This window comes from Psammomys obesus, unplaced genomic scaffold, assembly GCF_907164565.1.
Source record: "Psammomys obesus unplaced genomic scaffold, mPsaObe1.curated_primary_1811, whole genome shotgun sequence".
Lineage (NCBI taxonomy): Eukaryota > Metazoa > Chordata > Mammalia > Rodentia > Muridae > Psammomys > Psammomys obesus.
In genome coordinates, this window is record NW_026596152.1 from 8,537,149 (window position 1) to 8,564,670 (window position 27,522).

The following is a 27,522-nucleotide window of genomic DNA, read 5'->3' on the forward strand; positions in this document are numbered from 1 at the left end:
CCCTGCTTCTGCCTCCCAGAGTGCTGGGATTGCCTGACAGTCTTTTTTTTTTTTTTTTTTTTTTAAGGACAGGATTTCTCTGTGTAGACCTAGCTGCTTAAACTTTGTAAGCCAGGCTGGCCCACCATGAGATCCGCCTGCCTCTGCCCCCTAAATGCTGGCGTTATAGGTGGGGCCCACCGTGCCCAGCTGTTTATTGTCTTTCCAATAGCCTTATGTTTTGTTTCCTTTTGGTCTGTTTTTAAGCTGTTTTCTTCAAAAGTTGCTAAAGAATCTGAATGAAATCCCAGGGTAGTTTCTGGGGAGTATCAGATAGGGTTGCAGTTGATAAGGTAAACTCTAGATTGCTGGGAGGCAGGAAGTCAGGTTATCTATTTTATGCAACGTCGGGAGAAGTATGAGCCCTTCCCCAGATCATGTCCATTCAGGTGTTAAACCCGTTGTAGTCACATTCGCTAATTCTTTTCTCTCTTTTTCTCTCTCTCTCTTTTGACACAAGATTTTATGATATAATAATCCTGGTGGCCTGGAACTCACTACATAGACCAGGCTGACCTCAAACTCACATAGATCCACCTGCTTCTGCTCTGCAAGTGCTGGAGTTAAAGGTGCGCACCACCACTCCCAGCCTTATTTGATGTTTGTATTTGAAAAAAAAAAACAATTTTTTTCCCCTCCAAGACAGGCTTTCTCTGTGTAGCCTTGGTGGTCCTGGACTCACTCTGTAGACCAGGCTGGCCTCGAACTCACAGAGATCCACCTGCCTCTGCAGGTGTGTGTCACCCATGGCGCCCTGCTGAAAATATTTCTTCATGAAATAAATATGTTGTGAGCCTTCACAGCAAATGTTATTAATTATTCTTAACTGTGGTGGAATTTTTGGTTCTCAGCTGGCAAAAGATTTTATCTAGACTTTAGAGTGAGGGACTCTTCTTTTCCCCAGTTGTTCTCAGACCTTTTGCTTTCTCACGTGGCTCTCCTCAAGGACTGCCTCTGAAGAGAAATCTTCAGACTGTTTCAGAGTGTGGGGCTGTCCCCACGCTTGCCCACTGTTGCTGTCAGTGGAGTTGTAAGAGGGTCAGAGTGTCACCATTTTAAAGCAGAGTTCTGTTCTCCTCCAAGCTCCAGTCTCCATAATGAAGTTGCTGGGACTCAGAAGTGACAGCCCACATGTGGTGGTTGACATGCAAAGTACTTTGAACTGAAGGACATGAGAAAGGTCTCACCAGCAAAATCTCTTTCTGATCCTTTCCTGCCCTTCTTTCTCCTACTCTCTTTTATCCCTCCAGGCAAGCCAGAGAAACTAGAATTCCTCTCCACCAAAGCCAGCCACACATCTCAGACAATCTCGCTGGGGCTAGGCCCTGCATTCAGAATGGGTTCTGCATATAATCTAGAAAGGCATGTCATAAAGAGAGTCTAGGCTCCCCTCTTACAACAAGGCCACTCCCTTTGGTCCAGTCACATCTCTACATGGCATTCTTCATCGAATGAAAGCAAACATAGTCACTTTTCTCTGGGTTCTTTGATCTTAGCTGCTAAAGGCGCCTTGCCACTTAAATGATCAAATAAGTTTTATTCCCCTCCCTCTTGTTAGCAGGTCTTTTGTTATAGGAGAGTTGGCTGTTAGTTAGGGAAGGAATCATAAGCACACTCTCCCCTACCAGAGGGACCAGTTAAAAATGGAACTATAGTTCTTATGGCAAAGCAGGTAAAACATAGTATGTGATTTCATTCATCAACCCAGGGAGACACAATAGCAGTTAATTATGGGTCGGGCTTCCAGTCTCCAGAACTTCCCATTTTAGACTTTCAAGGGAAAAGTGACCATGTGAGCTTGCAAATGTGTCCAGGTTGGCCCTCAGCTTTATTATATTTTGGACAGAGAAAAGGACTCTAGATTCCCTGCTTTTGGGAATTATGTGAGTTTTTTTTTTTTTTTTAACTTCCATGTTAATTTGTGAGTTCTTTATAGAAAAAATGTGTTTATGGCTCAGAGAGGTACAAAGACCTGTGAACTTCAGTGTCCTTTAGCGAGCAGAGGCAGAATGAAATTTTTGGGCACAGACTGGTAACAGAAGTACCCTCGCCCTCCTCTTGAGCCTTGATTCATGTCCCAGACGCTGCTAGGGCTCTCTCCTCTCAGCTTTGGGATCTAGCCTCTCGCTTCTAGGCTCTTCTGAGAACCTCCCTCAGGGAAGACGGGGCCTTGCTTGCCATCTCTGGCCTGTCTCTATGGGCAGCATATAGCTTATCAAGCGGAAGAAATGCTTCACATTGCTTTGTCGGGTACATGTGAGTGAGACTGCAGGCTGGCAGTTGGGGTTGCTAAATCCCAGGTCCTGGTGAGTCAGGGTCCGAGGATTCAACCACTTGAGTTGCCTAAGTTCTGGACTCAACATTTGTATTGAAACATAACGCACACGGAAAAGCAAACGCATCTGAAATATGCATAAGTGCATCTTCATGAAGTGAATGCAGTTGTAGCTAAATAAATCAACCCTGTCCGAAGCCTGGCCTCCTTCCTGTCTCTGCTTCACAACATTTTTCATGCGCAAGTGGAAAGAATAAGAAGCCGTGCTTCTGAGCAGGCTAGGCAGCATTCTGTGCTTTAGGACTTAAGGGAGGAGTAGGGTAGTATGTATGCCCTGGGGAATTGCTGAGGTGGGGGATGTGTAGGGTTCTGAGTTAGGGCTCCATAAATTTGTTTGGGTTTGTGTGGTAGCAGGAGCTATTTAGAGGAGGCCTTTGGGGCATATGTGGGAGGGGCAAACAGGACTGGAGGCGGGGCCTAGGAGCTAGAAGGGCGGAGTCAGCGGGCGGGGGCGGAGCCTCGGCGCTCGGAGGGGAGGGGCTTGCGCGCGCGCGCTCGCCACCGGCGCGCCCCCTCTCGGCCGCCATGTTGGCTGGCGTGTGGGTGTCAAACGCTGCACGGGCTCTGGTCGCTCCCGCCTCTTCAGCGTCGCCGGCGGCTGCAGCGTTGCACTCGCGCGGGCCGGGAACGGAGGTGAGTCGGGACTCGCGGGACTTGGCGGGGGTGGGGGGGGGCTCGAGAGTCGGGGCGGGGCGCGGACCTTCCTTCACTCCAGTGCGTGGACGCCCCTGGAGCACCGGCTTCCCTCTCGCCCGCCGGGGCGTGCACCGTGCGGCCACCCGGACCCCACCCGGCCGGACCGCTCAGCCAGGCCCCGCCCCACCTGAGCCCTCTCCGGGCTGAGCGGACCTCTGCCTCCCGGCTGGGGCGCCCGTCCTCGCCTCGCACCTCCGCCCGGAGCCTTCAGTTTGGAGCAACCCCGCCCCTCCCCAGAGTGTGCTCTCCCCCGGCTCTCCCCTCGCCGGGGTCCGGGCCGGCCGGTCCAGGCAGCCCGGGGAGGGGACCCCTCACTCACGGCTTTCCCGCCCCCCCTCCCCCGGGACCGGGTTCCCCTGCCCGGCCTCCACTGTGCAGCACAGCGGGGACGGGGGCGGCGGCGCCTGGCTCCAGCTGCCTTTTGTTTCGCGTGGGATGGCAGGGACCCGGTGGCCCTGCCGGGCGAGTCCCGGTGGGCGAGCCGCGCGTGGAGCCGGCCTCTTCCGGGAGCCCCTCGCTCTCCTGTGGGCCGGCTCCTTCGGAGCGCGAGCCGAGCGCGTTGGGAGAGGCAGGCCATTCCAGGAGGAGTCCGGGCCAACAGGTTTTTGTTTGCAACCTCAAGTTGGCCCGGTGGCTCTGCAGGGGGCCAGAGTGTCTGCGCTCCCTAGAAACCCCAGCCCGGCCGGTGTAAGTCCGTTCCTTGGTCTCGGGCCTCCGTCCCTCCCAGCGGCCTCTCCACTTCACTGCTGCCTCGGGAGCTCATTTGAAGTCTGTTTCGGCAAGGATAGGGTTTAGCCATCCTTGTGGTTTTGAGGAGGGGAACTGAGGCCTAAAGAGGCGTCCGTTTGCCCAAGGTCATCAGCGATACGGTGTCCGTGTCACATCTGGAAGCCCTACTGCCAGGACACTCCACAGCACTTAAGGATTTCCTAAACGTTTGAGGAGTTCTCCCAAATCGCTTGCCTGTTATTTGTCACATTCGTAAAAAAAAAAAAAAAAAAAAAAAAAAAAAAAAAAAAAGGCAGGGGAAGATGAGAAAGACTTGTGAATTCTTTTGCACACTCGAGAAAATGCCCTGTGGAAGAAGGGATTGAAATGGGATTGAAATGATTGAATAAGGTGAATTTCTTTCCCGTTATTATGTAATACAACGAAGATTTAGCGGGAACTTTGGTCTTGTAACTCTAGCTACAGTGTGATAGCGGCAGATGTTGGACCCACACCGATCAGCTGTGCGTTAGGAATTAAGCTTTCCATCGATATTTCGTTCGTTGGTAATGAAGTTCTGGTCTGTATTTTAAATGAGCATGGGGCGGGGACTGCAGCTTGCTTCTGAAGGGTGTTTGTGATTGTGTTGAGGGAGCACCTGTAGGTCTAATTTTTTATTTGTATGTTTTTGTCACGGTTTGTGACAGGGTCTCACTAGGAGGTAGTCCAGTCTGGCCTTGAATGCAGAGATCCACCTGCTTCTGCCTCTTTGGGTGGGGGCTGCCACACTCAGGCTTCTCTTTAAGACTTTAGAGTGTGTTCTCTTAGTTTTAAAGTTAGGCTGGTTATCTGTAACTGTCATGACTGGGCTGCTGTTTTGTAAACATTAGTTGCAAAGTACTGTACCGCGTGGGCTGCTGGATCAGGAGCAAGTTTGAGTAATTTTGTGGGGTATTTGGATCTCTTCCTGAGCCCTGAGATGGGAGGATGGATGTTGTGAATGTAAACATGGTTTTGTTTTAATCCCAGGTGTGGGATCTGGGACTGATTCAGATTGCCCACAGCAGCAGGCTATTTGCCTCATGAGGGCTCTGAGAGAGGCTCTTTGCCAGTTGGAATTAGTTGAATTCTGAGGACTTTGATGGATATAAATATGATAACCCAGAGGAAGAAGGGTCCGTGGAGGAGTCATAGGAGGACTGCTTGCTGGTTTGCTGGTTACCTGGACTTGTGGATTTCCTGATGATGGATATTGGTATTGCCCCCGAAAGAATCCTACCACCCTGCCCAGCAGGAAGAAGTAAGGAGGGCTACCCCCCCTTTCCCTTACAACCTTCTTATTCCTCTTGGGTTGGGGGGTTGGAAGGGAAGTATAAATTTTAAGGAACCCCAAATAAAGTAATGTTTGAAAAACTAGCCCCTACAGATGGGGGCCCTGTTGAGATCTCTCTTCTCTGCAGGGTGCATGTTGCCAAATGTCTGAGTTACAAAGAAAGAGGAAACTTTAAAAAAAAAAAAAAAAAGTAATGTGTGTGAGGGGGAATGGTGCACCTGTGGGCATAGATGCCCGCTGAGTGCAGAAGAGCGAGTCAGATCCACTGGAGCTGGAGGTATATTTGGTTGTGAGCGCTGGGAACTGAACTCTGATCTTTTTTTTTTTTTTTTTTTAAGATTTATGTCATGTATACAGTGTTCTGCCTGCAAGCCAGAAGAGGGCACCAGATTTCACTATAGATGGTTGTGAGCCATCGTGTGGTTCCTGGGAACTGAACTCAGGACCTCTGGAAGAGCAGGTAGTGCTGTTAACCTCTGAGCCATCTCTCTAGCCCCGAGCTCTGATCCCTTTAAAGAATAATATGTGCTTTTAACTGCCCAGCATTCTCTTCCAATGCCTGACATGGTGTTCACAGTCATGAAAAATGGCCCATCCATCGCAGAAACTCTCTGTGGAAATATGGCTGCCTCTTACGTAATCTTTCATAACAAGGAGTAGATTTCCCAAGAGTGAAGATTCTGATAAGACTCCTGTTAAAGTATTTGAAAAGTTTTGGAGGGCTGGAGAGATGGCTCAGAGGTTAAGAGCACTGACTGAGCTTCCAGTCAATTCCCAGCAACCTCATGGTGGCCCACAACTATCGATAGTGAGATCTGGTGCCCTTTTCTGGTGTGCAGGTGGACATGCAGACAGAACATTGTATACATGATAAAATAAATCTTTTTAAAAAGTTTTGGAGAATCTAATTTATTTTAATAGGTTTTTTTTTTTTTTTTTCCTGGAAGTTAAAGGAAATTTGTTTTTAATTTCATTAATAATGGTAACTTTGAGGCAGGGGAAAAATGAATTTCATTCCTTTCCTCACTGTATGCAGAGCTTAACTGTCTTGTTGATGAGGTGTGATTGACTGGTTTGAGCACCTAGTGACCCTGAGTATTGAACTCGGGATTTTTTTTCACCCAAAGGGTCTCGCTTTGTAACCCAGGTTGGCCTGGAATTTGATTCTCCTTCTTTACCCTTTCCAGAGTTTGGATTACAGGGCACGGGCTACCATGCTTGGCTCTTGGTCTGCTGTTTCAGTGTATTTGTGTTTAAGTCAGCCTCTCTGTCAAGCCTTTGCCAACTGCCAATGTTTAGTCTCTTCTTCCTCTCCTTCCCCAGCCTCCCCACATATGGTCTGTCAGAGTACTCTGGCATTTTGAGACTGTGACATCAGGACGACGATGTTTTTATGATTCTGTACCACAAGCTCCACTGTTCAGCCTTGCTCTGGCGTGAACCACTACTGTGTGCCAGCTGTATTGTGAAATGACTGTCCAGCAGATTTCTTTTATTTTTTCTTTTTTTCTGCAGTGGTGGGAATTGAACAGAAGGCCTCACCCATGTGAGGTACTCTGTGACTGAGTTAAATTCCCAGCCCTCCAGCTGATTGAGTTTTTGAAAATTGAGAAATTCTGATAAGTTAGTCATTGGCTGTGTAGCTCTGGCTCTCTTGAAATGCAATGTGTAGGCCAGGTTGGTTTGGTGCTGGTATTAAAGGCATTATCATGACCAGCTTTCTTAATTAAAGAGATTTCTTGTTTATTATTTTATTATTTGTGTGTGTTTTTATGTGTATTCGGGTGCAGTATGCTCAGAGGCCAGAAGAGGGTATGAGATACCCTGGAGTGGAGTTAGGGGGAGTTAAGAGCTTCTGGACATGGGTGCTGGAAACTGATTTTGGATCCTCTGAAAGAGCAGACAGTGCTGTTCACTTAGCTATTTCTCCAACCCCAAAAACTTCTCTCTCTCTTTTTTCATTTGTTTTTTTCTTTGCTCCTTTCTTTCTTTTCTTTTTTCTTTTTTTGAAACATGGTCTTTCTATGTACTCCTCACTGTCCTGTAGGCCAGGCTGGCCTTCAACTCGCAGATCCAGCTGCCTCTGCCTCCCAGGTACTGAAATTAAAAGGTGTGTGCCACCACATCTGGCCTAGAATTTCCTTTCTTAGTTTATTCATAGTGTCTAAAGATAGAAACTTAGAAAAGCAGTTACAGGGGAACATGTCTGCAGTTAAGTGTGTATTCAGCCACTTTATCTAGAGGTGTGTTTGACTATACCTGTTAGCAGTCTGATGGTTGAGAAATCAAGGCCCTAAAATCTTAAAGCTCTTTTTTTGGAGGGAAGGGAGTTGTCCAAAAAGGGTTTCTCTGTATAACCATCTTGGCTGTCCTGGAACTCACTTTTTTTTTTTTTTTGAGACAGGGTTTCTCTGTGTAGTCTTGCCTGTCCTGGAATTTACTTAGACCATGCTGGCCTCCAGTTCAGAGATCTGCCCATCTCTGCCTGATGGAGTACTGGGATTAAAGGCATGCCCCCCCATGACCAGCTATCTTGAATTTTTTTTTAGCAGCCTTTAAAAACAGAACCACTTTCATCAGAGCATAGGATTGGGATTGAGACCCTGTGACAGTGGAAACCTTCAGGATTAAGCTGCTGGACTCAGCTTAGTCAGTATTCACAATGGGTCTGTGAGTCCCTTGAGAGGCTGGGAGCTGTGAATGTTAAAGTTCCTGGCTTTCTCCAAACCTTAGGATCTGTGGAAGTACTGTGATTTGAATGTCAGTAATTGAATGAGCTACTTTAAATGATAGGTGTTTTTTATTTAGATTTGATAAGAAAACTAAACAAAACATGCCAGGTCTGTGTTTCCCTAGAGTGCATTCATTCTTCTGCTAACTCTCCCAGCTCTGTTGGGTCCTGAACTGGGCTTTGTTTCTGGGTTCAGAAAGGGCTTATTCCTGGTTCCACTTCCTGTGGATCCTAGTCCAGGCAGTGTACAGCATTTAAGGGTTCTGTAAGAGGAAGAATGGGTAACTCGGCTCTTTTCAAAGCAGTGCAAGGAGTTGGTCCATAGGGACTCCAGCTTTTGATCATGTAACTCAGCTGACATGGAATCAGGAGAAACACACTTCCTGAGGGATGGCTGGCCATCCAGGGCTAATGCATGATGTGAATTTAAAAGCATTTATAATTAATCGCTTTTGAATGCAGGCTGCTTTCTTCTGCTCTCACCCGTCTTTGGTAATGTCATTGTCATTTTACTCTCCTCCTGCAGTGTAGTGTCTGAGAGAACCTAATGGCATAGTTTGGCTGCTACAGCTTTGTGGCAAATTGCTTTGGAGTTGGGCATAGGGTCTGGTCTGGTGGGCATCCTGCATGGGTGGGTAGGACCAATCTATCATTCAGCTTAATTTGCTTTACCCCTGAAGTGAGACCAAAAGGGGAAAAGATAGTCGTTGACTCTCTAATTTGCTGTGCATCAGGATTCCCTAGAGGATTGGTTTCAACTGGTTGCCAGGCCCCACCCCAGAGTTTCCAATTCAGGAGATAAAGCCTGACAGCACTTTCTTTTTTTCTTTTGATAGGGTCTTGTGTAGCCTTGGGTGGTTTGAATTTACTTTGTAGTTAAGGATGACTTTGAAATTATGACTCTCCTACCTCTGTTTCCTAAATGCTGGGATTATAGGCATGTGCCACCATGCTCCATTTTATGTGGTGCTGGGGATTGAACTCAGCAGGGCTTTGAGTATGCTTAGAGATGGGTGCTGGGATCCAAAATAAGATCCTTTGGGAGAGCATCAAGTAGTGCTCTTAAGCACTAAGCCATCTCTGTAGCCCCTATTTGTTTGTTTGTTTACTTATTCATGTGTGTGTAGAGACCATTGTGTGTGTGTGCGTGTGTAGGTCAGAGGACAACTTACAGGAGTTTTCTTCTACCAAGTGGGTTCCAGGGTTACAAATCGGATTGTTAGGTTTGGTGGCAAATGTCTTTACCTCCTGATCCATTTTGTCAGCCCAGAGAACATGCATTTTTAACCAGTGTCTGCATGTTACGGATGTTGCCAGTTTGGGGACTAGTCTTTGGAATCCTGGCTTGAGGACTGAAAGAGAAGGCATGTGAGGTGTCTAGCACCAGCTGGCTGTGCAGAGGAGACTCAGAATGCTTCTAAATATTGCTCTGAAGATGGCGGTGTGGCATTTGGAAAGGAATTTGTGTTCTCTGAGCACTGTTCTCACTTTGATTTTTCCTATCATGATTTGGACTGTGGTTACAAGCATTTTCCTTGTGTGAGTTAGTTGGTTCATTTTCTTTAAAGATAGTTATGTGAGATGGCAGTGGCCTTCAGAATGACAGTAAATCCTTGATTCTGTTGGAAAATCAGGTTCATTCCTATCTGGCTGGCATGGTGATGACTGTGTAGGCCTTTTAGGAATGCTGCTTGAGGTGGTGGTGGTTGTTTGTTAGTCTGTCTGGACAGAACCCCCTAGGGTCATTAGCCATCAGTCCTGGTGTTAATGAAAGTCACTTTTCAATTGAGATTGATTTAATATTCTTTGGTGTTTAGAATTTGAGGACCCACCCCTTTTTTCCCCACCCATCACCATTTCTCTTCTTGCATTTTGAAAAAAACTAATACTCAGAAGGGTTTGGAAACCTGTGCTAGGCCTCACAGTGAGCGAGTGATATTTTGTTGTGTACTGTGGTGTGTGTGTGTTTGTGTGTGGTACATGCATGTAGTGTGCTGGTGGGAGTACATATGGAGGCTGGACTTTTCAGGTGTCTTTGTTGCTCTACACCCGTTCTCTCGAGAAAGAGTCTCCTAACAAAGCACACAGCTTGGCTGGGCTGGCTAGTCAGTGAGCTCTTGGGTTCTGCCTGTCTTTTCCCATCACTGCTGGGAGTGAAGGCATGTGCTCTCTGCTCGGCTTTTCACATGGGGATTTGAGTTCTTAAGCCAGTAGAGCATGTGTTCTTATTCACCCGCTGACTCCCCACTTGATATTTTCCAGCCACTTGTTTCAGACAGAGAATCATTGATTTCCCTGCACACCTGGAGGTGTGCCTGTGTGTTTCTGTGACCTTGCTGTTCTCTTTGCAGTCCTGAGAGTGGCAATTCACTGATACGTGCGCTCAAATTGGCAGGGGGGTTGGCAGTATGCTTGAAATCAGTCTGGCACTGGTCTGATTTTGAAATTTTATGAAGTCGTTTCTATGAGAGTAGCTCACCTCACCACACCCATCAGGAAAAAAAAAACACCAAAACAACAAACAAACAAAACTATGCTACCTTCTGAGTAGGAACCAAGAAGTGCAGAGGTATGGGCATTTGAAGGACAGTTTTGTGACAGTGAGTAGGATATTGGAACTCTGGGGTCAGATTGATGGATGTAAATGAAATGTTTCCTGTTGACATATTTATTCTGACTGAGAGGACAAAGTTAACATTTGTAAGAAAATTAGAAACCCTCAGTGTGTTGAACTGTGATTTTGATTTTTGTCAGGAGGCCAAGAATGTAGGAAAAAAAAAATCTTGAAGTAAGGAAGGGCATCAGGGAGAAGGTAGGGTTGAGCTGTGCCTTGAAGGACAAGGAAAATTATAAAGCAATGGGACGGTAAGGAGGCAGCAGGATTGGATTCCTGAGGTGGGGTTGGGTGTGGTGCCCTTGTGTGTGCCTCTTGGTGTGTGCTCTGTTGAGTCTGTGTTGTTTGGGAGGATGCTTATGGCTAAGCGTTTGGACTTTATGGCTGGGAGCTCTATTCCTTGTACACCTACCTACAAGTCATGGAATCTGTAAAGATTTTTTTTTTTTTTTTTTAAGTTGTCTCTGATGGGGCCTCTTCCTAAACCAATCTGGGAGGAACCAATGAGGTTTAGAAGTGCCTAGACAATTCTAATTGTGTGGATGGAGAGCTGAGCCCTGTGCTCAGGGGAGCTTCTGGGAGTGTCAGGGCCTGGAAGATTGGAAGAAATGGGAGCTAGAGAGAAGAGGAAGCCTGTGCATTAGCAGGTATGAGTAGTGAGCCCTGAGTTCTTAGTCTTTGGGAATGGGCTACAGAGAAGAGATGGGGCAGAGGGCGAAGGGAAGGTGGTCTCTAAGCCACCTTGGAGAAGTAGGTAATTTAGCAAAGGGTGAAGAAAGTGCAGAAGGAGGGAGTGTAATCTGCTGGGTAATCTTTTCCACCTGAGCCCCAGGCAAGGAGCAGGCAGAGCCGGTTTGCTTCTTATCTCTGAATCAAGGGTTCCCTCTCCTACTCCAGATTGTTGTAATGATTTCAACAGGCAATATTTGCAAAATTTGTTTTTGATTTATTTTATATTATATGGTGTTTTGTCTGGTTCTGAATCATGTACCGTGTGTTTGTCTGGTGCCACTGGAGGCCAGAAAAGAGTGTCAGGATCCCTGGAACTGTACTTAGCTGTCATGTGGGTGCTGGGGATTGAACCTGAGTCCTCTGGAACAGCCGCCATTTTTCTATATCACTGAACCATCTCTCCAGGTCTAATACGTGCAAAATGTAAATGGCAATTTTTTTTAATCTCCCTCAGCTTTTTTTCTTTCTCTCGCTCTTTTTTTTGAGGTGAAGTCTTACTATATATAGCTTACATTGGCCAAAAACTTGTGATCCTCTTGTTTCATATTCTCAAGGGCAAGGGTTAGAGGTGTGTGCCACCATGCTCAGCAAACTCATATATATGTGTATATATGTATATATATGTATATATATATATATTTTTCAAGACAGGGTTTCCCTGTGTCACTTTGGCTGTCCTGGACTAGTTTTGTAGACCAGGTTGGTCTTGAACTCACAGAGATCCACCTGCCTTCCCCCCCCCCTGGAGTGCTGGGATTACAGGTGTATACCACTACTCCCAGCTCTAAATCATATTTTTAAAAGTAAATTTTTTCAAGACGGTTGTACTAAAGAGTTCATAATTTTGGTATTTAATGTTGCTAGTCAAAAGTAACAAGTGAGGGGGCTAGAGAGGTGGCTCAGCGGTTGAGAGCGCTGGCTGTTCTTCCAGAGGAGGTGGGTTCAGTTCCCAGCAACTACATGGCTGTCCATAACTCTAGTTCTAGGGATCCGACACCCTCACATAGACATACATGCAGGCAAAACACAAATGCACACAAAATAAAAATAAAAATAAATCTTAAAAACAAACAAACAAACAAACAAACAAGGGGGCTGAGGAGATGGCTCAGAGGTTAAGAGCACTGGCTGCTCTTCCAAAGGTCCAGAGTTCAATCCCCAGCAACCACATGGTGGCTTACAACCATCTATAATGAGATCTGGTGCCCTCTACTGGCTTGCAGGTACACATGCAGGCAGAACACTGTATATAAATAATAATAATAGTAATAATAATAGTAATAATAATAATAATAATAATAATAATAATAATAATAATAATAATAATACAAAACAAGTGATTTCCTTTCCCACTCTCCAACAGGGTTTCTTTGTATAGCCTTTGCTGTCCTGGACTTGCTTTGTAGACCAGGCTTGTGTTGAACTCAGTGCCCTTGCCTCTACCTCCTGAGTGCTGGGATTAAAGGCATGTGACACCACGCCTGGCTTACAGTGAAGTTTTTAACCTAATGTATTTTATGGATATCATTATTTATGGTGTTTTGGTCAAAAAAGTAGTTCAGTTTGTGCTCTTATTTGATGCTTATTGCACAGTGTTTCATATTCTGGGATACATGAGTTAGTGAATAAAATTTAAGTCCCTGCCTCAGGTCTTTGGGTTTGTAGATGTTGGTTTCTGACAGTGAGAAATACTGTTGGCTCTGGGTATGTCAGTAGGTAGAGAAGTGTACAAACATTGATGGACTCTAAGGGTCAGAGGAAACCATCTGCAAGTTGGATCTTGAAAGTATGGTTATGGGGGATAGAGGAGGAGCGGAACCAGTGGTGCTGCCTGTGCGGAGGACTGGGGACCTGTTGTCTAGTGAGTGGGCAACAGCTGGCTGTGATTGAACGGTGGGCTGTGGTTTCAGTCTTTCGGTATAGCAGTGGGCAGTGCTGCAGGTCCTCCATTTCATTCCTCAGTGAACAGCTCTGCTCTGATGAAAGCAGCAGAGCTTAATGAAATAGATTGCTGTGTTAAGATCAGCCCAAAGTGCCATCTTGCTGCAAGTGCTGGGGAGCTAGGTGGCAACAGGACCCAAGGACATGAGTCTTTTCCCAGAGCACCTGACAGTGGGGCTCTGTTCAGTGGCAGTGAGAAGGGTGAGGCTGAAAGAGTTCCTGTCCCACCCTGTTTTCTAGGCCAGTTTCCCAGGGCCAAAATGATATTTTATCCTGGGCTGGTGCTGACATGACATGAATGGTCCTTTGGGACTAGAGTGCCCACACTTAGAGCAGTTGTGTTTTCCAGAAATCCCTGGGGAATTTTATGGCCATGTGGTGAAGATAAGTAGCTTTCTGGTTTTTTTGAGACACATGTTGGAGAGACTGGCCCTGGGTGGGTACAAGTTATCAGGGCGATGAGATGATCCTAGCCTGCAGTTCTTGGTATGGACAAGAAGATTGAACCACAGGGGCATCTGGATTGGCCAGTTATATGTTTTCTATGTTCTCTCTCTTTCTCAGCAGGGTTTCTCTGTGTAGCCCTGGCTGTCCAGGACTCACTTTGTAAACCAGATTGTTGTCAAACTCACAGAGCTTTGCCTCCCTGAGTGCTGGGATTACAGGCGTATTTATATGCTATCTCTTTTGGGTGCTGCCCCAGTTTGCTGTCTGTCTTGGGGGTTCAGGTCATAAGGTTCAGTGCTGACAGTCCTAGGAGAGCTGTGGCAGCCAGAGAGGGGAAGCCACTTGTTAGCCTTTACCAGCTTCTAGACCTTTCATGTTTCTTTGCTTGTGGCCCAATCTCAGACAGCTGTGACTGTTCTGACCATCCCACAGCATCCAGTGTGGCACTGCTCACTTGCCTCTCACCTCTAGTCTAGAGGACCCTTGTGTTTCTGTTTGACCCATTGGGTGATCTTTCCCTATTGTACGTTAGGGAAGAATGCTTTCATTTTCTCTGCTGCCTCCTTGCCCTATGCCTAGCATGTTCGCAGGTTCTTGGACTAGGCTGTGTGTGGATATCTTTGGAATAAGGCCTTTGGGAGGCCATTATTTGTTCACTATAGTTGCCAACATCAAAAGCAGATCCTGTGCAGCTTTCCACATTTGCAGCTTCATGGACAAATCAGAACACTTAGCAGTTGGAGGCTGCACTGTTGCTTAGCAACAATGGGTCAGAGCCAGTGTGGGTGCCATCTCTAGATGGGGCTTGGGAGTGCCAGTTCTGTAGGCCCCAGCCCTCTCATGGTGCCCACTCATTTTCCTCCTGTCCTTGTTCCCCACTGGGAACACAGGGCTTACCAGGTAGTGTTACATGGTAGTGTTCTCTGTTCAGGGTGTTTGAGCTTGCCACCACCTCCCTGTTTCAGCTCTTCTCTTCACCCCTGTGCTTTACTTCATTTCCTGTCTCCAGACTCTTGACCCAAAGTGTCTCCTGTTTCTACCTGGCACCCACTATTTGACATCCTCCTGACTCAGGCCTGTGCTCTGTACAATCTCTGCTGCTATTTTAGGTGGTATTGTTTGTGCTGTGACTGTCGCTCATCCCCTCCTTTTTTTGGCACTCAGATGTAGTCTGTAGTATATCCTAGTACCTTCCTCTGGGTATCATGCTTGGAATTCACGAAAAGCGAGTCCTTATAAAGGTACTTCTGGAGCCATTTCCATCAGAAGTCAAAATTACATAACAAGCGTGTGGTCAGGCCTCTTGGTGCCAAACACTCTCCTAGATACTGAATATGTAACAGGAGACTGTGAGAACGCCTTTTTTGTAGGAAGAGGAAGGAAGAGAACCAGGCGAATGGGCAGCGACAGTACCAGGGTGCCGCTGTATAAGGGGCTGGGGGTCTGCTTCCGTTAGTCCCATCTGCTTACGTTATTTTTGAAGGGCTGTTTCTGGAGCTCTTGTTAAAGGCATTTCTGGCAAAGATCCCCTTGTGTCCAGACATTGCCTGGACCTAGTTGATAACTGAAATTTCAACAGATCTTTCTACATTGGCTCATGGAGACCGCTCAAACTAGACACTTCCTTGTATTCTTGCTTGGCAGTCTGAATTGGGACTCTGATTTTCTTCTGAAGGGCCGTTTTTCTGTTGTCTTCTGTAGAGGACACGTATTAAGTGACCTTGTCTTAGGTGAGAACACTTGTAGAGCCCTTGGCATTTGACGGCTTAGGGTACCTGCTGGTTTTATCTATGTAGAATATAATTAAAAAACTTGGCTATAAACTTGATTTTTATTATGGAGGACTCAGTAAATGAAAACAACATAATTTAGTAAAACTCATCACTCAGCTTCAACATTTTAAATCTAAGTTTCTCCCGTGGATACTTCTAAAGCAAATGCTAAACTTTATTAATAATAATATTAATTATATTATTATATTTTTAATGGGTTTGGACTTTCTGCAAACTTACTAGGTGGAAATTGACCATTCTTTTTGAGAACAGAGTCCTATTCTTGTCTGTGATTCAGTAATTCTCCAAGCACTCAGCTTACAAGTGTGAGCGGTCATTCTCAGCTTTCACTATGGGCCCTTTTAATTCTTACCCCCAGTTTGTTCCCTGTAGTCCTGGCTGTCCTAGAACTCCTGTAGACCAGGATGGCTTTGAACTCAAAAGATCCATGATGGCTTAAAGGCATGCTCCATCACACCTGGCTCTAATGCAGATTTTATATGCTCTGTGTTCAAAGATGACTTTTTTCAGTTGTAAAATGATGATTATCTCTATACGAAAGTATTTATTTGGGTTGAATTTTGTTATCACTTCTATTAGGACAAAGATTAATAAGAGATTTGCTATATTAATTTTGTTACTGCAAAATATTTATGAAATTTGCCATTGTAACCATATTAGACTGGGCATAGAGGCTTGCGCCACCCTGCCTAAACACTAAGCTGCTTTCTAATTGTGGTTTGCCTGATTCAGACATTCTCTGTGCCCAGCATCTTAAATCATGTGGCCTTTTGCTTGGCCTCTTTCCAGGTTTTTTCATGTTGTAGCATGGATCAGCACTTTATTCCTTCTTATTATTGAGTAATCTCTGTATAGATAGATCACAACTTGTTTACCTTTCTGTTCATAGTCTTTTGAAGTTTTAATTTTGGCCGTTGTAAATAGTTGCTATTTTAATTAACTACATGCTGCGTAATTTGAAATACGGTGATAGGGTGTATGGATCATGAAGAAAGTATCACACGAGAGGGTAGGGAATGGTTTATTTCTGTTTATTTCAACAAACACATTTTGGAGGAACTTAGGCCTGAGGCACAATGTGCGTAATACAGCTGCATGAGAATGCACAAGTGGGCTCAGGTTTCTTTGGGCTGTTCATTGTTAGCTGAAATGCTTCTCTGCTGGAAAGCTCTCCCCTTCTCTGGCACAAGCCTCAGCTGTGGACTTAGGTTGGGTAGAGGACCTTTTCAGCACTGGTGTGGAGGACATGCTCAGCTCGCTGAGATTTTGCTCTGCTCTTGAGTTTTCTGGGACAGACTTGTGTTTTCATGAGGTCCATTGACAGAAAGGTTTGCATTCCTGGGTGCCAAGGCCGTTTATTTATTTATATATCTCACAAAGTTTTAGGTTTAGTATTCCTGGACTGTCTACTGGGTCCTAGAGATAGGTGAAGTCTGTCCTTGTCAACTCAGTCTGTGCTGAGTGGGTGTAATGGAGGGGTCTGCATGCTGTTGGGCACTGCTTCCTCATAGGAGTTTCTGGGCAGCAATGTGCTGATAGTGGGCACCTTTCTCAAGGGCTGCATCTGAATACAGTAGCCCCATGCTCTGTCTTGAGGACTCAGCTCCATCCATGGATTTGGGGTGCACATCAGACCATGTGTCCATTTTTGGAGGGTTCAAAGGATTAGGATTATCCATCTCAGGTCTCAGGATGAGGAAAATCAGATGTGAATCTGATTTGCTTTTCACTTGTACTACTTGAAGCTTTTAGGAAGCACAGTTCAGAGTCTTTTTTTCTTCTCAAGGCAGGGTTTCTCTGTATAGCCTGGCTATCCTGGTATTGCTTTGTAGACCAGGCTGGCTTTGAATGCGCTGAGATCTGCCTGCCTCTGCCTCCCAAGTGCTGGGATTAAAGGCGTGTTCCACCACTGCCCAGCTAAATCGTCTTGTGTAGGGGTCATAACTGATATCCTCGTGATGAGAGACATAACAAGAGAAAAGTATTTCTGACTTCTGTAATCATTTTAAGTGCCAGTGAGCCTTCAGAATGACTGGGATGTGTCAGTTTCAGTGCTGCTAGGGTCAGATAGAAAGGGCACAATCTCTGTGGTGATGACTGTGAAACGAACGAGACCAGCCTTTGCTTCTCCCTGCACTCTTAGTTGTTGCATTTCTTGCTCCATGGTTTGGGACAGGACTTTGATTTTGTATGTCTTAGGGCCCACTCTTGGATAAGGTCAGATTATATGGCCAGCTCCTTGAGAGTGGTGGGTAGTAGAGGGGCTCAGAGCAATCATGGCCTCCTGGTTGGTGTGTGGCTGGCTTTGGGAAGAAGGGGCCCAATTTTTGTGAATTGTCTTGGGAAAGTAGATTCTGGTTTTCATTAATTACTCTAGTGAAAGAAAAAACAGACAGGAGAATAGGAGGTGAGATGGCTCTTGGTTCTGAGGCTGTACACTGCCCTTAAGTTCCAAGTGCTCAGCATGCCAAAAGCACCATATTTGTGGTGTTATTTTATGAGTCCCCAACAAAGGTCATCAGAGAAATTTGGAAGTACATACAGTCAGGAAGGCTGAAGTTGAACCTGACCTCTCAACTGTGACTAGTGTAAACTGAGTTCTAGCTTATTTTTGTCAGTCTGTTTATATCTACCACCCTCTCACTCTCTTACCCTTGGGATCCTGGTGGCTCACTGTCTGCGAGGAGGCCTATATTGTTGTCTTCCCCCACCCCCCAGGACTGATGTACCCCCTCTTGTCCTGTAGTGGGTTAGCAAGCCCTCAGAGGCCTGGGACAGACAGGAGAGAGGCTTTGTGAGAACAAAGGACTTGGTGGCCACCTGGAAGTGTTATGGTAGGAGGAATGAACAGCAATTTGGAGTGCTGTGGTGCTGTTGCTGAGCTGTAGGGTGTGGAAGAAGAGTGGCAGGGTGGGAGGATTAAGGCTGAGTTGTAGAACCAAAATGTTTGCACTGCTGCATGTTCTTTGGAGGCTTCCAGAATGTGACACACTGGCTCTTTGGGCAGGGTGATTGAATAGTCAGTCACTGGGCCTCATTTTCTTTGTCTCCATGGTATAAAGGAAAGGGCTACTTGCCACACACTACCAAGTGCATCTAAAGACCTTCCAATCCCAAGGGAGAGCAGCACTGGCCTGAAAACCATCTTCTCTGGGTATGTGTTCTCCTTTTGGTAGGCTGTGTTTGTTGGCTTGATGACAGGGTTGGTCCTTTTCACTTAGCCAGTGCCTTTTTTTTAAAAAAACAAAACAAAACAAAACAAAACAGGAGTCTCCAGAAGAGAAAACAGGCTTGTTGCTCAGGAAATGTGTTTGCCTGAGGCTAACTTATGGTGGAAGCAGGGAGCTGGATGGAGCAGGCTGTGGGCCAACCAGGCCTCCGTGACATGCTGTGCCTAGTCATTTCCTTCTGGGGCCCTTGGCATTCATTCTGCATGTGGGTAAATCAGAGTTATATGAATCCCTGTGAATAAGCTTTGTGGTGGGAAGAATCCTGGGTTTACAGTGCGGTGGGGCTATGTCTACCTGCCTGGTCCACAGAACCACTTCTAGTGTAGCTATGTTAGTCTTCCCCCAGACTGACCATCAGTAATCTGGAAGGCAGCTCTGTGTCCAGCAAAAAGTACCACATTGAGCATTTATTTATTTATTTATTTACTCATTTATCTATTTATTTATTTATTCATTTATTTATTTCACTTTGAGTATTTTTAAAACTTTTTTGCTGGACATATAAAGACTATAATAAAAGGCTTATAAATGTTTATTTAGACCAGGAGTGGCCTTTTAGGCAGGCAGAGGCAGGCGGATCTTTGTGAGTTCAGTGCCAGCTTGGTCTACAAAGTGAGTCCAGGACAGCCAAGACTACACAGAGAAACCCTGTCTCAAAAAGCCAAAAAAGTTTATTTAGAAAGAAAAACAGTTTAGAGCTCAGAAAGGGGAAGTAAATATTTTTTAGCAGGAAAGCTCAGCCTGTGGTTACTGGTGCTTAGTCAAGCACTAGGAGACTTGCCTCTGCCCTCTGAGGCCCACGGAAACAGTTTGGAATAATTTGGTCTGAGGTTTTCTCCCTCTGGTGGGTGATGTGGAAACATGATTTTGTTGTGGCTTTTGGTGACTGACTAAGAACAGTAGCTTGATGACTTGCTATCCTTTGAGCCTTAGGCTACTTATATCTGTTTCCTGACCTAGGAGAAAGCTGTGGGTTGCCTGAGGTGGGTGGAGATGACTTTGTATTGATGGATAAGTTCTTGGAGCAGCCCCGCCCCATCTGCTCCAAAGAAAGATAAGTTGTCCCTGCTGTAGTCCGTGTGCTTCCTGTGTGTTGTGTCTCCTGAGCTTTTGGAGAATGAGGCTGTGTGTTTGGTCTGCATGCTCCAATTTTGTGCCCAGGTCTGATAGGGATAGGTGCTAGGTAAGGCCTGGTACGTGAATGGCTAAGCCTGATGGGTAGCTTGGTGTGACCTGCTACCTCTCGATTAGGCACAGACCTGCTCAGGATACCCAAGGGGTTGGGTTTGTGGATGGGGCTGCAGGTGGGCCCACTAAGAAGGGAAGCTTAGCCTAGAGTGGACTGTGGGGGAAGTCACTGAAATGTGAAGCTAGAGGGTCGCCCAAATAAGTATAAGTGGATGTCATTAAAAAGTATACTTCAGGAAGCAGTTCCCTTCACTCTTCATCAACCCAGTTCTGCCTGCGCTTCCCTTTGGTAACTACCTTATAGTATAGTATCTTTCCGGTAGTGTCTATGTAAATATAGCATGTGTGAGCTCTCTCTTCCGTATTCTTTTTTTTTTTTCCCCTCTTTTGGAACAGGATCTTACTGAGTAGCCCTCCGGGCCTTGAACTCACAGAGATCCGTTTGCCTCTGCTTCCTGGATGTTGGGATTAAAGATGCCCGCCACTAAGTCCATTTCTTTTTTCTCATTTTATTAACTAAAAGATAGCATATTGTTTATAAATCTCATCATTCTCATTCCCTATTTTCTATTTATTTTTACTTTTTTTTTTTTTTTGGGTCAGGGTCTCACTGTGTAGTCATGGATAGCCTGGAACTCACAGAGATGAGATAGGATCAAGTCAAGGGTGTGGTTGTTTGTTTAGTGTGTGCAAAAGTGTATGTGTGTCTGTATACACTCCCCCTATGTTTTTATATGCATGGGGATTTGCTGATGTGCTTGCTCATGTGACTGGAGGCTAGAGGTCAGCACCAGCGGTCTTTTTTCACCTTCCACCTCATCCATCCATCCGGCCAGCCATATATGTATATATGTATATATGTATATATATTACATTTATTGATTGCATCTGTGGGTATGCATATCCTACATTGTGCATGTGGAAAAAGACAACTTTGAAGTTCCTTCTCTTTGTATTGTGTGGATTCTAGGGATTTAACTCAGGAAATCAGGCCTGGTAGCAGCGCATCTTTACCTGTTGAGTCATTTTGAGAGATTGCCCAGATTTTCTCCCAAGTGTTCATATTGCCCTCACACTAGCGGTGTGGCTTGCTCATTTCTCCCACTGCCTTGCCAGCCTCAGGTGTTTAGATTCCTGCCAACCTGACAAGTGTAAATTGTATCTCAGTTTAATTATAATTTGCATTTTTCTGAAGTTGAGCTTATACTGTCATATGTTGAAGGACTGTGTGGGTATATTTTACATTTTTAAAGATTTATTTATTTATTTTTGGAGACATGGCCTCACTATATAGCTTCTGGCTGTCCTGGAACTCAACTATATAGATCAGGCTGTCCTCAAACTCAAAGAGATCTGCTTATCTTTGTCAGGATTAAAGTGCTGGCATTAAAGGCATGTGCCAAGATTTGTCACTATGCATGACTAGCATTTGTTATTTTAATTGTGTATATGTTGTATGTATTTCTGTGACGTCCAGAAGAGACCATTGGACATTGGAGTTCGTTAGAGCCGGAGTTAATATGTGGCTATGAGTCATCTTATGTGGGAGTTGAGAATTGAACCTGGGTCTTAGCCAGTGTCCTTCACTGCTGAGCCATTTCTCTAGTCCCTTGGATCCTGCCACTGTTACCATACCTAGTTTTTATACTTCATGCTTACTAGCAAGATACTACCAACTAAGCCGAATCTCCAGGCCTTATGTTTGTTTCCCTATTTGCGGATCATAGGCTGGTTGTGTTATGAGTTACAAATCTTTGTCAGCACTGGACTGGAGCTGAGGACTCATGTTCCCTTATGTGAATCGTTAGTGAGAGCACAGAGCTTCATCCAGCTCATTGCCTCCATTTAGTTCATGAAGTGCCTCTCAGCAGTCTCAGACCCAGTACTGGGAGCTGCTGCTGTCAGCTCTGGGCACAGTGGTTAGCACTGGGTCAGGTAGGTAGGAGACTTAAGTGTGTGTTTGTGTATAGCAGGAGCTATTGCTGTAGACTCTTGAGGCCCTGGACTTGAGTTCTCTTGGAAGGCATATGAAGATGGTTCAGGACAGCTCCATTCTCATGGTCTTGTTTTTCATGGTGTAAGGAGGAGAGAAGGCTAGAGTGAGAGAGGCTAATGTGCAGTCACACATTCTGAGGACAAGTCAATCTTCTTGTAGTTGGCCTTATGGTTGGAGTTTCTAAAGCAGAGAGGGTGTTTTATTTTCTGAGCAAAGGAAGGAGCCACTGGACATGTAGATCTGCATAACTTGCAGTTGTCAGTGCTGGAAATGAACCCCTAGATTGTTATTTTTCTAAACAAAGCAGGACAGTGGCAGTATAAACATTGAGTGAAAATATTTGGCCAATGGATATGAAACCAAAAGGAAACAACTTTCGTTTCCCTTTGGTACTTTTGTTTTGACATTTGGCAGCATATTTCTAATCTTTTAAGAATTAAAAAAAAATTATGGTATGCAAACTTCTGCTTGTTTATGCTTGTTAAATTTAGTATGAAATAGACTAAAAAATTCTCCTCCTGTTCCATGTTAGCCTGCTCTTTTTTGTTTTTTTTTCTGGAGGGGGTGTGGTCAAGGGACCGGTGGGACAGTAGCAGTCAGAATCCTTGAGGGTGCTGGGATCCCTATAACTGAAGCAGGTGCTATTAGCCTTTTTCCCCAAAGCTATCAGGCCTCTTAACCTTGCTGATGCTTGAAGACTGGTCCTCTTTTGTAAATGAGGACACATTTTATAGATGAAGTTCCTGGTGTTGACTAGGTGTGGATAGACAGTAATCTTTCTACCCTTGCTGAGTTGCTAAAGCTATAACAATATCCATATACCGAGATAGGTTTGTTTTTTTTTTTTTTTTTTTTTTTTTAGTCTTGTTTTTGAAACAGGATCTAACACTCTTGGACTAGCCTGGAGTTTCCTATAGAGCAAACTGGCCTTACACTCATGACAATCCTACATAAGCTTCCTGAGTGATGACGGCATTATAGGTGTGCTCAAACACCCAGTTGTTTGTTTTTGATAGGCACTGCTTTACATTCACTATGGGCTTTAATGGGCCTTGCTTTGGAGGTTTGGTGAGGTGTGGAGAGTTAGTGAGGCCATAGGAGGGAGGATGGGAAGGATTTGAGTAAGTATGCCTGGATCCTTTTCCTTGAGGTGTCATTCATTCTTGTAGCAGGTATATGCTAGGCACTTGGCTGGGCTTGGTGTGCTTCAGTGGAGATTATCCACTGAGAGTCTCAGTTCTGGTTGTTGTAGGAAGAAGCAGTGAGATTACAGACAGTGGCGGAAAGTCTAGGCAAGTTCCTAGGCCTCTCAGTCGTTTGCTTAGGCCCGGAAAAGCAGCAAGTAGGTGGTAGATTGCAGGCAGGGAATCCCTGGCATTATTGGGCCTGCTGGAGAGATAATGGCTGCAGTTTTGCTGTGAGATGGATGTGCAGTTGCATGTGTACAAGGGCACCTGCACTATCTTGGGGACCCTTAGTAGATGGCAGGTCTTTTCATCTGTGTATTGCTGTGTATAAGCATGAAGCGGATCCTTTTGGGCTCTGCATTCTGGTACCTTACTCTCCCCTGGTCCTTTCTTGATCCTCCCAGGTGAACATGTTGGCCCCAGGAGTGCCAACTGCCACTTGCTACCTCTGTTTTCAGTCTTGGCATGGTTAGCTGATTCCGATAGGAAAAACTAAGCTGCTTTTTCCTCTGAAGGCTGTTTATTTGCTGTTGGGGGCCTTGGACCTTACCATGTATGGTTATCAGGAGTCTTTGATAACCAATTTGATGGCTGTCCCTGCCTCTTCTCACCCTTTGCTCCGCCAGCAATTCTCTTTGTGGCATTCAAGTTTTGACCTGTCTTCATCCTTCCCACATGGCCTCTCTCTGTACTCCCTGATGAAGATTTCAGTGGTACCATTCTGAAATTAGTTTTGACTTTGGCAGTATTTCCTACAGTACTTTTCAGTGTTGTGTAGTTCAGTGGTAATTTTAATAATTCCTTATCAGTCAGGTGGTGGTTGCTCACTCCTTTAATCCCAGCACTCAAGGCAGGTCAATCTCTTGAGTTCCAGGCCAGCCTGGTCTACAGAGTCCTAGGCCAGCCAGGGCTGATACATGGAGAAACCCTGTCTTGTAAAACAGCAGCAGCAGCAACAACAACAACAAAACTAGTGCTTTCAAAATGCCCACGAACTTTTACAGTTCCCCAGAGGTGAACAGTAAATATGAGTATCTAGTAAGTCTACTCTTTAGTGGATACTCAGAAGGGAGAAAACATAGCCCTACAAAATTTGTACACAGATGTTCCTAGCAGCATTATTTATAATAATAGGCCCAAATGTTGATCAGCTTAAATAGATATACAAAGATAAAATGTGGTACGTCTATGCAATGGTAAATCATTTAGTTGTAAAATTGAATGGCTCACTGATTCAGCATGGATCAGTCTTTATTTTTTTGAGTTGAGGTCTTTATGTGTAGTTCTGGTTATCCTGGAACTTGCAGTGTGACCAGGCTATCCTTGAACTCAGAGATTCTTCTGCCTCTTCTTTTTGAGTACTGTGATTACCACCATGCCCTGCTGTTTGAGTCTTTAAAATAGGATGCTAAGTGAAAAAGGCCAGGCATAAAAGGCTATATATTGTCTGACTCCATTTATGTGCTTGTGAATAAAGAACCAAAGTAAGAAAATTCATAGAGGCAGAAATAGAATAGTAGTTGGTGGGGATCTAGAGGGATGAGGGCAAATGACTAGTAATGGATACAGGGAATTTGAGAGAGATGAAAATGAACGATTTGATAATGTTTTAATTTGATAGTGATGCTTGTACAAAATTGTGAATAAGCTAGAAACAAAACTGAATTATGTGCTTTATGGTGGAAAATTTTCTGCTATGTGAGTCATACCTCAATACAAACACCACCTTCCCGTACCATAGTGATGATAAACTTATGTCACATATATTGTTACTCAAAACTGGTGGTTTCTCTGTGTGTAGCCCTGGCTGTCCTGGACTTGTTTTGTAGACCAGGCTAGCTTGGAACTCACAGAGCTCTACCTGCCTCTGCCTCCCAAGTGCTGGGATTATAGGCGTGCACTACCACACCTGACAAAACAAAACAAAACCCAAAAAACCCAAAACACCTTCTTGATCATTTTTGGAAGTCAGTGTGGTAGTCTGACCTGATCCTGCTTCAGGAGAAGGCATTTTCTGAGGAAAGGCAGAGCTTTTCCAGTGCTGCCTGCACTGCACAGACCTGGGAATTCCATGTCCTGTCTGGGTAAGAAACAGTTGCTTCCCAGCCATGCAGACCAGAGGGTTTTTCTCACGCCTGCAGTTCAAATTCAGACAGGAAAAGTTAGTTTTGATGGATTTGTCTAAAGCCAGAAAGAAGAAAGATGAGACCAGAAAGCTGGGCACAGTGGGGAGGCAGAGGCAGAGGCAGGTTGATCTCCTGAGTTGGAGCCAGTGAGTGAGTTCTAGGACAGCCAAGGCTACACACAGAAACCCTGTCTTGCAAACAAAACAAAACAAAAGAAACAAAAGATGAGACCAGAAATTTGAAGTCTGGGATCATGCTGGCCCTGTGCTGGCAGTGTAGTTTGGGGGCCAGTTATTTACCCTTTTGATGCCTTGGCTTCCCCTCTGTATGAAAGTGGAGATGCAATGCTCTCTTAGAGGGTTATGAAGGTGAGAGGGTAAACACCTGCAGTGCCTTGGAACGGCACCTGGTGGGCACTAAGTGCTCAGTCAGTACTCAGCTTCTGCCTGGCCCTCCGCTTTCTAGAATTCTTCTAGTTCTGGTACTGCCCCTGGGAGCTAGTACCTTTAAGAAGCAGTCAGGGTGAGGAAAGTACTGGGTCTGGAAGAAGAGATCATCTCTCTAGGATGTCTCTCTGTCTTCTTTGGGGGGAGAAGTTTTTGTGTTGTCTACTGCCAGGTGTCCTCAGGACCTGCTAAATACCCGCTGTGACATGCATGTGTCTCTGGGCCAAGGGTGGGAAGAGCTCTTTGGATACCTGTCACTTGCCAACCCCATTTAGTAGCAGCTGGTGTTGCTTTTCTTAGTCAGAAAAGCAAGAATATCCACTGTCCTCTGGCCACATTCTGTGGTGGGCAGAAGAATTGTCTGGCCGATTCTGTGCATATTGCCATCAGGACTGCCAAGAATAGGCTAAGAGGGTACTGAGTGACTCCTGATGTAGACCTTGGGCTCAGTGGTGTAGCAGGTATTTGTTTTGTAGCGAGTACAAACTCAGCAGATGTGCATAGTAGTCTCTAAGCAGTTTATCTTTGGGCATGCAGCAGTTCAAAGGGGCCGAATTGAGGAGTGGAGAGAGGCAGGAAATGGGAGTACAGTGTTAGTGTGTGTCGGGCAAACTGAGTCTGCAGGATGTAGACATTCTAGACTTTCTCTTGGTGTCTGTGTTCATCTTCTGAGATTGAGTGCTTACAGGTACCAGGTGCTGTACTAGGCACTGAGAGACAGTATTGAAGAGATGGATAGAGACTCTGTTGGCACTGAGTGTAGTGTGGGCCAGCAGTCTGGGAGCAAGAAAATGTTGTGATACATGGTTGTGCATGTGCTAAGGCAGGCGGATCTCTGAGTTTGATGCCAGCCTGTCTGCAAAGTGTGTTCTAGGACACATAGAGAACCCTGTCTTGAACCCCCAAAAGGGGGACAGGGAAAAAATGTCAAGTGGAAGAATGCCTGCAGAATGCCTTTTGGTTTTTGAGGAACCCCTGTTTTACTAACACCTAAATGACAAGGAGGCAGCCCAGTGGCATTTGAGAAGGATGAAGATGGTTGGGGTAGCAGTTGTGGGTAAGGCTCTAGGCAGGAACCTATCTGGCATTGAGGTTTCTTCAGATGACAATATATTGTATAGTAATTGAGGAAAGGGCTGGAAAAGGGGGTGTTGTATTAATGTTGGCACCAGAAGAGCTACCTTGAGGCCTGACCATTCCCCGGAGCACCTGGTTTTGGATGCTTGGGTCATTTAAGCTTGGTGAGGAGTTCAATAAATATCTCTGTCTCTTGCTCTAGTGCTGCTGAAGTGGGGCACATAGCCAGCTGCAGGCTCAGGGGATGCCAGCCACCAAATGCCAGCCGTCTGTAAGTAACTCCCTTGACACCCACGGGAATCCATCCCTCCTTCCCAGCACTGTGGGCAGAAGCTAAACTGACCCCCAAGAAATGTTAGTTTCAGGGTAGCAGGCAGCCAAGCACTCAGTTTCCTCCTTTGTGGTCTGTGTTGGGCAGACACCCACCTTCAGCTCCCTTTAGGGAAAGTGTGAAATCACTGTAGGGCCAGAAGCCTAGAGGCTTGTGGCATGTGGCTGAGAGTTCCACTTCTTACCCACATTGCTTCCGTTCTCTGGCTCCTCAGAAGATGCTGACAGCTAAGCATTAGCACCACCCAGTAGTCACCAGCCAGGTCTAAATTAAGCCCAAAATCATGGGAACTTGCGATTTTCCCATGCAGTTCTTCATTTCCTTGAGTGTATTGAGTTGGACAGTTCTGGAAGTATGAGTAGTGGTCATTTACAGCCTGTCCCTAGGTGGAGAGGCCAGACCAGGAGTTGTATGGTATGGGCAGTTGTCCCTTCCAGCTGTTGCCAGTGTCAGTCATAACATGCTACAAATGAAGGGACTATGGTCATATTCTTGGAGGAATGAGGTAGTCCTGTCCTATCTGTCTGTTCCTCTGACCCCCTTAGAGCATTTCTCTACGTAGCCTTGGCTGT

The 27,522-nt window shown here is 45.5% G+C and overlaps 1 protein-coding gene across 7 annotated transcripts in view; it reads left to right on the forward strand.

Moving 5' to 3' along the window:
* The first annotated feature begins 2,907 nt into the window (after positions 1-2,907).
* The window catches only part of Epn2 (epsin 2), a 58,160-nt gene continuing 33,545 nt past the window's right edge, over positions 2,908-27,522 (forward strand). For 2 of the 7 annotated variants that reach the window (XM_055594251.1, XM_055594257.1), the window contains exons 1-2: positions 2,908-3,007; positions 26,822-26,890. The gene's annotated coding sequence lies outside the window, so the exon portion shown is untranslated. Of the gene's footprint in view, positions 3,008-4,089; positions 4,190-4,877; positions 5,079-18,506; positions 18,524-26,821; positions 26,891-27,522 lie in introns of those variants that run through there. The other 5 variants (XM_055594252.1, XM_055594253.1, XM_055594254.1 and 2 more) reach the window with 5 other exon arrangements.